General features: G+C 43.5%; 1 protein-coding gene across 1 annotated transcript in view; it reads left to right on the top strand.

Moving 5' to 3' along the window:
* LOC128703103 (uncharacterized) overlaps positions 1–12,021 on the top strand; it is a 209,150-nt gene that overhangs the window by 177,485 nt on the left and 19,644 nt on the right. The gene's annotated exons all lie outside the window — the stretch shown is intronic.

Raw genomic sequence — 12,021 nt, 5'->3', positions numbered from 1 at the left:
TCTCTCAGATACTCCAGATTTAATCCCATTTATTTCCCCCCACTGAAACTCTCCTACCCTCTTCAGCTTTGTTTCGCTTAGGGCCAGGACATCCAACTTCTTTTCATTCATAACATCAGCAATCATCTGTTTCTTGTCATCCGCACTACATCCACGCACATTTAAGCATCCCAGTTTTATAAAGTTTTTCTTCTTCTCTTTTTTAGTAAATGTCTACAGGAGAAGGGGTTACTAGCCCATTGCTCCCGGCATTTTAGTCGCCTCATACGACACGCATGGCTTACGGAGGAAAGATTCTTTTCCACTTCCCCATGGACAATAGAAGAAATAAAGAAGAACAAGAGCTATTTAGAAAAAGGAGAAAAACCTAGATGTATGTATATATATATGCATGTGCGTGTCTGTGAAGTGTGACCAAAGTGTAAGTAGGAGTAGCAAGATATCCCTGTTATCTAGCGTGTTTATGAGACAGAAAAAGAAACCAGCAATCCTACCATCATGCAAAACAGTTACAGGTTTTTGTTTCACAGTCATCTGGCAGGATGGTAGTACTTCCCTGGGTGGTTGCTGTCCACCAACCTACTACCTATAATAATATATATATATATATATATATATATATATATATATATATATATATATATATATATATATATATATATATATATATATATATATGTATATATATATATATATATATATATATATATATATATATATATATATATATATATATATAATATATATATATGTGTGTGTGTGTGTGTACTCACCTATTTGTGGTTGCAGGGGTCGAGTCACAGCTCCTGGCCCCGCCTCTTCGCTGATTGCTACTAGGTTCTCTCTCTCCCTGCCCCATGAGCTCTATCATACCTCGCCTTAAAACTATGTATGGTTCCCGCCTCCACTACGTCACTTTCTAGGCTATTCCACGGCCTGACTACTCTATGACTGGAGAAATACTTCCTAACATCCCTTTGATTCATCTGAGTCTTCAACTTCCAATTGTGACATCTTGTGTCTGTGTCCCTTCTCTGGAACATCCCGTCTTTGTCCACCTTGTCTATTCCGCGCAGTATTTTATATGTCGTTATCATGTCTCCCCTGACCCTCCTGTCCTCCAGTGTTGTCAGGCCGATTTCCCTCAACCTTTCTTCGTAGGACAATCCCCGTAGCTCTGGGACTAGTCTTGTTGCAAACCTTTGCACTTTCTCTAATTTCTTGACGTGCTTGACTAGGTGTGGATTCCAAACTGGTGCTGCATACTCCAGTATGGGCCTGACATAAATGGTATACAGAGTCTTAAACGAATCCTTACTGAGGTATCGGAACGCTATCCGTAGGTTTGGCAGTCGCCCGTATGCTGCAGCAGTTATCTGATTGATATGCGCCTCAGGAGATATGCTCGGTGTTATACTCACCCCGAGGTCTTTTTCCTTGAGTGAGGTTTGCAGTCTTTGGCCATCTAAACTATATTGTGTCTGCGGTCTTCTTTGCCCTTCCCCAATCTTCATGACTTTGCATTTGGCAGGGTTAAATTCAAGGAGCCAGTTGCTGGACCAGGCTTGTAGCCTGTCCAGGTCTCTTTGTAGTCCTGCCTGATCCTCATCCGATTTGATTCTTCTCATTAACTTCGCATCATCTGCAAACAAGGACACTTCTGAGTCTATCCCTTCAGTTATGTCGTTCACATATACCAAGAACAGCACAGGTCCTAGGACTGACCCCTGTGGAACCCCGCTTGTCACAGGCGCCCACTCTGACACCTCGTCGCGTACCATGACTCGTTGTTGCCTCCCTGACAGGTATTCTCTGATCCATTGCAGTGCCTTTCCTGTTATGTGTGCCTGATCCTCTAGCTTTTGCAATAACCTCTTGTGAGGAACTGTGTCGAAGGCCTTCTTGCAGTCCAAAAATATGCAGTCGATCCACCCCTCTCTCTCTTGTCTTACTTCTGTCACCTTGTCATAAAACTCTAGTAGGTTTGTGACACAGGATTTTCCTTCCCTGAAACCGTGCTGGTTGTCAATTATACACTTGTTTCTTTCCAGGTGCCCCACCACTCTCCTCCTGATGATCTTCTCCATGACCTTGCATACTATACACGTTAGTGATACAGGTCTGTAGTTTAGTGCCTCATGTCTGTCTCCCTTTTTAAAAATTGGGACTACATTTGCCATTTTCCATACCTCAGGGAGTTGCCCAGTTTCAAGTGATGTGTTGAAGATCTTTGTTAATGGCTCACACAATATCTCTGCTCCCTCTTTAAGGACCCATGGAGAGATGTTGTCTGGTCCCACCGCGTTTGAGGTGTCAAGTTCGCATAGCAGCTTATTCACCTCTTCCTTGGTTATATGTATCTCATCCAGCACTTGCGGGTGTGCCCCCCTGTTCTGATTTCCTGAAGTCCTACTGGGTTCCACTGTAAATACCTCTTTAAACCTTGTTTTGAGCTCCTGACATACCTCTTGGTCGTTTCTTGTGAATTCCCCATCACCCTTCCTCAGTCTGATTACCTGGTCCTTGACTGTTGTTTTCCTCCTGATGTGGCTGTACAACAGCTTCGGGTCAGTCTTTACTTTTGATGCTATGTCATTTTCATATTGTCTCTGAGCCTCCCTTCTTATCTGTGCATACTCGTTTCTGGCTCTTCGGCTGATTTCTTTATTTTCCTGAGTTCTCTGTCTTCTGTACCTTTTCCATTCTCTAGTACACCTAGTTTTTGCCTCCCTACACCTTTGGGTGAACCAAGGACTCGTTCTGTTCTTCCCATTATTTCTGTTTCCCTTGGGAACAAACCTCTCCTCTGCCTCCTTGCATTTTGTTGCTACATAGTCCATCATTTCTTGTACTGGTTTTCCTGTCAGTTCCCTCTCCCACTGAATGTCTTGAAGGAAGTTCCTCATGCCTGAGTAATTCCCCCTTTTGTAGTTTGGTTTTTCCCAGCCTATTCCTGCTACTCTCTCCACTTGGAGCTCAACTATGTAGTCGAAGCACAGAACCACATGATCACTAGCTCCCAGAGGCCTTTCATACATGATACCCTCGATGTCCGAACTACTCATGGTGAATACAAGGTCCAGTCTTGCTGGTTCATCCTCTCCTCTCTCTCTGGTAGTGTCTTTAACATGTTGATGCATGAGGTTTTCCAGTACCACATCCATCATCTTGGCTCTCCATGTTTCGGGACCCCCGTGGGGCTCCAGGTTTTCCCAGTCAATCTCCTTGTGATTGAAATCACCCATAACTAGTAACTTTGCTCCTCCCATGTGTGCTCTCCTGGCCACCTCGGTTAGTGTGTCGATCATTGCTCTGTTGCTCTCATCATATTCTTCTCTTGGCCTCCTGCAGTTCTGTGGTGGGTTGTACATTACTGCAATTATCACCTTATGTCCCTCAGACTGGATTGTTCCTACTAAGTAGTCCCTTTCGCCCATGCCATCCATTCCTTCCATTTTCTCAAAATCCCACTGGTTTTTAATGAGCAGTGCAACTCCTCCTCCCCCTCTCCTCCCTCTGTCTTTCCTGAGGATTTGGTATCCGGATGGAAAGATTGAATCTGTTATTATTCTGGTGAGTTTTGTTTCTGTGAGTGCTATTATGTCTGGGGATGTCTCTTTGATTCTTTCGTGCCACTCCTCATACTTGTTTGTTATTCCATCTGCATTTGTATACCACACCTTCAACTTCTTTTCTAAGACTGTGGTCTGGGAGGTATATTGGGGTTGGGGAAGTGGGAGACCTGGTAAGGAACTATGGGTTGTTGCTGTAGGGGTGGAGTTTGTAATGTAGTGGGTGGGGGCATTGGATGTGGCATGGGTGTTTTGATTTAGAGTGTTTGGTTGCACTGGGGTTGACCTGGTTGGGAGGCTTCTATAGGAAGTTGTGAGGGAGGCTGTATTTGATCTTCTTCCTGGGTCTGGGATCTCCTGTCAGTCTTCTCCATCCCCTCTCTTTCCTCCTTTCGCCTTTGTAACATCTCTCTCAGTTTCTGCCTTTCTTCTTGTGATCTGTCACGGTCGAGATACACCTTCCTGTATGCCGGCATGTCCCTTAATCGTGCTTTCTCCTGCAGGATCCTGGTCCGAGTCGCTTCTGCCTTGAAGGTCACTTTCACTGGCCGGGTTCTTTTTTTTACAAACCCCCCTATTCTCCGAAAATTTTCCAGCTGGGTCATGTCGTCTTCTCCTATTGCTTTCATGATGCTTTCAATTGCTTTTTTTTCCCCTTGTTTTCTTGCTTCATATGTTTCCCCTTCAGCTTCCTGGAGCCCATACACGAAGACTGACCTCACCCTTTCATTCTCCCACTGCTTATCCCTGTGTATCCCCTCATTTAATTTGGTTTCCTGCACTGCAGCTTTCCTTTCTTCAGTTTCACTGGCTAATGTACTTGGGCTCAGTGGCCTGTCATTTTCCCTTCTCGGCTTTCTTTGGGCTCTGTTGTTGTCTGTTAGGGCCTCCACATAAAGCTTAGCTCTTTCATTTACTACAGTCTCCTCTGATAGAGCCTCCCCATGCAGTTGTGCCCCTTCTTTCCCTACAGTCCCCTTATTTGTGGCTAAGGTAGCAGTCTCTGTTGTCAATCCCAAAATGTTCTTTAGTTCTTTAGGCTGTTTCAGATTTTTCAGTTCCTCTTCTAAACTCTGTATCCTAGCCTCTGCTGCTTTGACATGCACCTCCCACTTCCTGCTTTCCATATCTATCCTCTCTTCCATTCTCATGCTAAGTTCTTCTAGTTTCTTTTCCCATTCATGATCCCTTTTTATGAGCTCTGCTGTCCAATCTTCCTTTGCAGCTTCCTCCTCCTGTCCCTTGGTTTTTCTTGTTGCTCTCTGACAACCCATTTTTGTTTTATCCTGATTGCCTCAGAGTGGGAAACCTATGTAGTTCTGTATGTTAGGTTAGTAGTGTGTATGTCAGAGTGTGGGGGGGGGGTAGTGGAGGAACTGTGGCTATGTGGGAGAGGAGTGGGGAGGGGTCGGGAGGGTCTGGGTGAATGGGGGAGGGGAGGGTGAACGAGGGAGGGGAGGGATCAGGGGAAGAAGTGAGTTGTCGGTGGTGAGGGGGGGGGAGTGCATGTGTGAGTCTGGATATGTGTGTGTGTGTGTGTGTGTGTGTGTGTAATCTTGTGTGGAATTATGTGTGGGTTTATTATGTACTGAAAGGTAGGTGGCTTGTGGGTTGTAGTGTAGTCTCAGTGGTCCTTTCTGCCCATAACTTCTTGTGACCTGACCCCCAACCTCCTGGGGCTTGACCGGCACGTACTTACAGTGTGTGTGTGTGGGGGGGGAGGTATGCGGGGAGATACTGTTAATACATACAGTAATTCTGGGTTATAAAAAGCGATAATTGCTACTAGGGTCTAAAGCTTCAATAAGTGTCTGCCCTTGTGTGTATGTGTTAGGGAGGGATGGTTAAGGGGGGGGTAGATCCGTTATACCTCTCTGTTCTGTCTTTCCTGGAAATGCTACACTCTTCGCTTATTGTCCTTTCTGGATTTAAGTATCAATTATTGCTGTTATTATCCTATTCCTTGTTCACGTTTAGAGAGGACTTCCTAGCTTCCTAAGTATTCTTACTACTAATAACTACTGTAATAGCTTGCAGGAGTGAGTGACCAGTATCTAACAGTGATGCAAGGCCAAGCCAAGCCACGCCTGCGACATGCAAACCACAATATAGGTGATACTTGCCCTGGCAACGGTCGTGCCAAGTTGCCAGATGCTGATGACGTAGTCTTCGTACGTAGCCTAAATCCCTATTTTGGAGATCCTTCATCCGTGATGATTATAACCACATGTGCTCATACATCCCTCGTTCCTCACGCGATTTCACTTTTCACTTATGATATTATACACTTCACATTATATACACTGCAGCCTTAAAAACACTAGGATTCTCGGAGCCTTGTGTGCCCACGTCTGCACCCACGGACCCACGCGTGTGTGTGTGTGTGTGTGTGTGTGTGTGTGTGTGTGTGTGTGTGTGTGTGTGTGTGTGTGTGTGTAACACTGCAATAGCCAAGCAGTCGAACCCATGCTGTTTTGGCCTGCCCCATGGTGAGAGAAAATGCATGATGCTTTAGACCACTAGACTACACAAGGATTGTGTGGTCTAGTGGTCTAAAGCCACATGCGTTTCTTCTTACCATGAGACAGGCCTAAACAGCATGGGTTCGACTCCTTGTCCAGTAATGGTGTAATGGTGTGGGCAAGTTACTAGAATCAATTATAGCTGACATTATTAGAAGTCACCTTGAAGAGCATAATTTGATTAATGAATCTCAGCATGGGTTCATGAGAGGTCGTTCCTGCTTAACAAATTTACTGACGTTCTTCAATAGAACATTTGAGGCAGTTGACAGTGATAAAGAATATGATATTGTTTATTTGGATTTTAGTAAAGCCTTCGATAGAGTACCTCACAAGAGACTCTTAAGAAAAGTGGCAGCTCATGGTATAGGAGGTAAAGTTGTAGCATGGATTGAGGCATGGCTCACCAATAGAAAGCAGAGAGTTTCCATTAATGGAGTGAAATCTGAATGGGGAATAGTCACTAGTGGCGTTCCACAAGGATCAGTTTTAGACCCTCTCTTGTTCATAATGTACATTAATGACCTTGATAAAGGGATTACGAGTGACATGAGCAAATTTGCTGAAGATATGAAGATAGGCCATATGATTCATTCTCAGGAGGTTAGCAATGAACTCCAGGAGGATTTGGGCAAATTAATGTCTTGGTCTGAAAAATGGCAGATGAAGTTCGATGTGGATAAGTGTAAGGTACAAGTCCTTAGTAATGAAAATAACCCTCGAAGCTATAATCTAGGTGAAGTAGAGCATGATCATAAAGTATGTGAAAAAGACTTGGGAGTCATGGTAAGCAGAAATGTAAAGCCAAGACAGCAGTGCCGAAGTGTGTGCAACAAGGCTAACAGATTACTTGGTTTAATCTCAAGAAGTATAAGTGACAGAAGTCTAAAAGTTATTTTACAGCTCTATACATCACTAGTGAGGCCTCATTTAGATTATGCTTCTCAGTTTTGGTCTCCTTACTACAGGATGGATATAGACTCATTGGAAAGTGGGGAGATGGATCTTCAACTTCCTAATAAATCGAACACAAAGAGTAGTGGTCAACAAAGTTAAATCGGAGGCTGCCATAGTGAAGAACTCTGTTCCACAAGGCACAGTACTCGCCCCCATCTTATTCCTCATCCTTATATCACACATAGACAGAGATATACATCACAGCACCGCATCATCCTTTGCGGATGATACTAGGATCTGCATGAGGCTGGGCAACGGTAAACAATGCGATGTTCAATGAGGACAAATTCCAACTAATCCGTTATGGAAAACTGGAGGAGATAATAACTAGAACAGAGTATACTACAGACTCTGGCCATACAATAGAGCGGAAAAATAATGTAAGGGACCTGGGAGTAGTAATGCCTGAGGATCTCACTTTCAAGGATCACAACAGTGCCACGATCGCACGTGCAAAGAAAATGATAGGATGGATAATGAGAACGTTCAAAACGAGAGATGCTAATAATGATCCTTTTCAAATCACTTGTTCTCTCTAGGCTGGAATACTGCTGTACATTAACATCTTCATTCAAAGCAGGTGAAATCGCAGATCTAGAGAGTGTACAGAGATCCTTTACTGCACGTATAAGTTCTGTCAAGCACCTTAACTACTGGGAACGCTTGGAAGCACTTGACTTGTACTCGTTGGAACGCAGGGGGGAGAGATATATCATAATCTACACTTGGAAAATCCTGGAAGGAATGGTCCCAAATCTGCACACAGAAATCACTCCCTACGAAAGTAAAAGACTGGGCAGGCAATGCAAAATGCCCCCAATTAAAAGTAGGGGCGCCATTGGTACACTAAGGGAAAACACCGTAAGTGTCCGGGGCCCAAGACTGTTCACCAGCCTCCCATCAAGCATTAGGGGAATTGCCAATAAACCCCTGGCTGCCTTCAAGAGAGAGCTGGACAGATACCTAAAGTCAGTGCCGGATCAGCCGGGCTGTGGCTCGTACGTTGGACTGCGTGCGGCCAGCAGTAACAGCCTGGTTGATCAGGCCCTGATCTATCGGGAGGCCTGATCATGGACCGGGGCGCGGGGGCGTTGTTCCCCGGAATAACCTCCAGGTAACCTCCAGGTATCCAGAACATACAGAGAAGAATGACTTAAATGATTTACTGTGTAAGGAATCTCCCGTATGAAGATAGACTTAAAGCCTTAAATCTCCACTCTCTGGAGAGGCGTAGAATGAGGGGAGATATCATTGAAGTGTATAAGTGGATGACGGGCATAAACAAAGGAGATATTAATAAAGTACTGAGGGTGTCGAACCAGGTAAGAACCAGAGATAGTGGGTTTAAGTTGGATAAATTTAGATTTAGAAAGGATATGGGTAAGTACTGGTTTTCTAACAGAGTTGTGGATGCCTTGAACAGTCTTCCTAGTAGGGTGATTGAGGTTAGGACTTTATGCAGCTTCAAAAAAGAAATTGGACAAATATATGAGTGGGAGGGGCTGGGTTTGATTTGTGTGATTGGGTACGGGAGTAAATTCTTGGGTAGGTTTGGGTAGAGGTCATTTTGATAAGGACCTGCCTGGTATAGGCCAGTCTTCCTTCTGCAGTGTTCCTCCATTCTTATGTTCTTATGCTCTTAAGTTGTTCTAGCCCGCATCACCGTGAGCGAAAATTCACGAAACTCGGAAGTACTTGACCATACAATCCTACTAAGATCACACACCCAGTAGATCTAGGTGCTCCACCTTGATCCGAGGACATACAATGGTTGGTAGGTAAGACACATATGCAACAGTTACACAACTTTATTCCGAAACGTTTCGCCTACACAGTAGGCTTCTTCAGTCGAATACAGAAAGTAGGCAGGAACAGTAGAGATGTGAAGACGATGTAATCAGTCCATCACCCTTGAAGTCGTAGAATTTGAGGTTGTCAGTCCCTCGGCCTGGAGAAGTTCAGTTCCAGTTCCTGTGTAGGCGAAACGTTTCGGAATAAAGTTGTCTAACTGTTGCATATGTGTCTTACCTAACAACCTGTCGGTATTGTATACCATTTTGATGTTCACATACAATGGTGTTGGTGCCTCAAAGCTATTTCCAAACAAGTGATACAAGATGTAAAACAACTACAGGGGATTTGAATTATAGTTCTACGCCTTTCTTGTTGCAAATATCACATCATCAAGAGCTTGCAATGTTGCAGAAAAGAGTAGGAAGTACAAGTAAATTTATTCAGGAGAATGAATTTTGTCTGAATGAGGCAGCACGCGGGAGAAGCTAGGTTCCCCAAGCATACCAGTACGAGGGAGAAGCTAGGTTCCCCAAGCATACCAGTACGCGGGAGAAGCTAGGTTCCCCAAGCATACCAGTACGAGGGAGAAGCTAGGTTCCCCAAGCATACCAGTACGAGGGAGAAGCTAGGTTCCCCAAGCATACCAGTACGAGGGAGAAGCTAGGTTCCCCAAGCATACCAGCACGAGGGAGAAGCTAGGTTCCCCAAGCATACCAGTATGCGGGAGAAGCTAGGTTCCCCAAGCATACCAGTACCCAGTGCCAGAAAACATTAAAAAAAACAGCCAGCAGACAAGCACTGATACTGTAGTAGTGAAATTGCAAATGTAACATTAGCGACATGAATTTAAAAAAAATTGGTCAGAGTAGTCGTCAACAAAGTAAAGTCTTAGGCTGGTATGGTGAAATGCTCTGTTCCGCAAGGTACAGTACTCGCTCCCATCTTGTTTCTCATCCTCATATCTGACATAGACAAGGATGTCAGCCACAGCACCGTGTCTTCCGTTGCAGATGACACCCGAATCTGCATGACAGTGTCTTCCATTGCACGCACTGAAAGGCTCAAGGCGGACATCAACCAAACCTTTCAATGGGCTGCAGAAAACAATATGAAGTTCAACGACGAGAATTTTCAATTACTCCGATATGGTAAACATGAGGAAATTAAAACTTCTTCAGAGTATAAAACAAATTCCAGCCACAAAATAAAACGAAAAACTAACGTCACAGACCTGGGAGTGGTCATGTCGGAGGATCTCACCTACAAGGACCATAACATTGTATCAATCGTATCTGCTAGAAAAATGACAGGATGGATAATGAGAACCTTCAAAACTAGGGAGGCCAAGCCCATGATGACACTCTTCAGGTCGCTTGTTCTATCTAGGCTGTAATATTGCTGCACACTAACAGCACCTTTCAAGGCATGTGAAATTGCTGACCTAGAAAATGTACAGAGAACCTTCACGACACGCATGAGGGAGATTAAACACCTCACTTACTGGGAGCGCTTGAAGTTCCTGAACCTGTGCTCCCTGGAGAGATACATGATAATATACACCTGGAAAATCCTAGAGGGGCTAGTACCGAACTTGCACACGAAAATCACTCACTACCAAAGTAAAAGACTTGGCAGACGATGCAACATCCCCGCAATGAAAAGCAGGGGTATCACTAGCACGTTAAGAGACCATACAATGAGTGTCAGGGGCCCAAGACTGTTCAACTGCCTCCCAGAATACATAAGGGGGATTACCAATAGACTCCTGGCTGTCTTCAAGCAGGCACTGGACAAGCACCTAAAGTCGGTATCTGACCAGCCGGGCAGTGGCTCGTACGTTGGATTGCGTGGAGCCAGCTGTAACAGCCTGGCTGATCAGGCACTGATCCACCATGAGGCCTGGTCACAGACCGAGCCGCGGGGGCGTTGACCCCGGAACTCTCTCCAGGTAAACTCCAGGTAAACTTTGATATGATACAAAGAACTGATGTTCTGAATATAAATACATCTGGCAATTATCTTATAAGAATTCCATGATTTTAAGAAAATGGATCTATGGCCAACTCAGTTTAAACTAAAGGGTGACATCTATAGTTTATCCATAGGAAGACAGCTATAGTTTATCTCTCTCACCAGACCCTTGGGTAAACACTGGTATAACCATCAGCAAAAAGGTCCTAATTCCTCGATGTGGAACTATGACACTTAAAACAAACCAAAGTGTTCATACGGAAGTCCAGTTTCAGGATATGAACTCATTTTTAAATGAATCGAGTTGTCATATTTTATAATTGCTGATTCTAAAATATTGCTATCAAGGAACCAGAACTTTGGATTCTGACCAATTTGTGGAATTGTTGCACTCCTGGGTATCTCTGAATATCGTAATTGAATCATTGGCTGTTTGTATTGAATATCGGTGTTGTGATATTCTAACATCTACCCGTTGGCCAGTGTGTCCCATGTAAGATAAGTTGCAGCCACTGCACCAATCCTGTAAACACTACCAACACAGTATTGCAGGGAATTCTTGATGAATATACTCTTAACAGCTCATGAATTCTCAAAAACAACTTGTATGATGAATCATTTTAGGGTATTTGGCAGGACAGATAAATTCTCATTGTGTGGAAGGACCAGCACGTTCTTGATTTGATGAGTTGTTCTAGGTTCAGTCCTATAATGCAGTGTCGCCTACCTAGCTGGTAACTTTCTAATTAATTCTTCGTTATCTCTCAGCAATAACGATAAACATATGTATCATTTATTTTAATTAGTATTAAATATATTTACACTGACCTATGCTATACATAGTAGAATTTATCTAAATCATATTAAACTAATTTAAGTGAGATTAATTAATGTTTGTAAGTTTCAAAATGAACGTTTTTAATTAAGTTGGTTATGAGATTTTTATATACAATTTTTTTTTATTAAAGTGTAAAATAAGCACATACACATATTTACACTAAGTTGTATGAGACATTCTACAAGTGGTGGGTTGCTTTAGCTTTATTAAAAGCATTTTTAATCTAAAAATATAAATATTAAAAATTATTCAATGGATCCATAGAAACAAATGCTTTAAAGCGAAGAATATGCTGTGACAGGCGGGGATTTAAAACCGACTATCTAGAAAGCCTCCAGGGAAGCTAACTAAACTGTCGATGCCCTGA

The sequence above is a fragment of the Cherax quadricarinatus genome, chromosome 85 (genome assembly GCF_038502225.1).
Source record: "Cherax quadricarinatus isolate ZL_2023a chromosome 85, ASM3850222v1, whole genome shotgun sequence".
NCBI classification, from domain to species: domain Eukaryota; kingdom Metazoa; phylum Arthropoda; class Malacostraca; order Decapoda; family Parastacidae; genus Cherax; species Cherax quadricarinatus.
The sequence above is the reverse complement of the archived record's forward strand: the minus strand, read 5'-3'. Positions and strand labels throughout refer to the sequence as shown.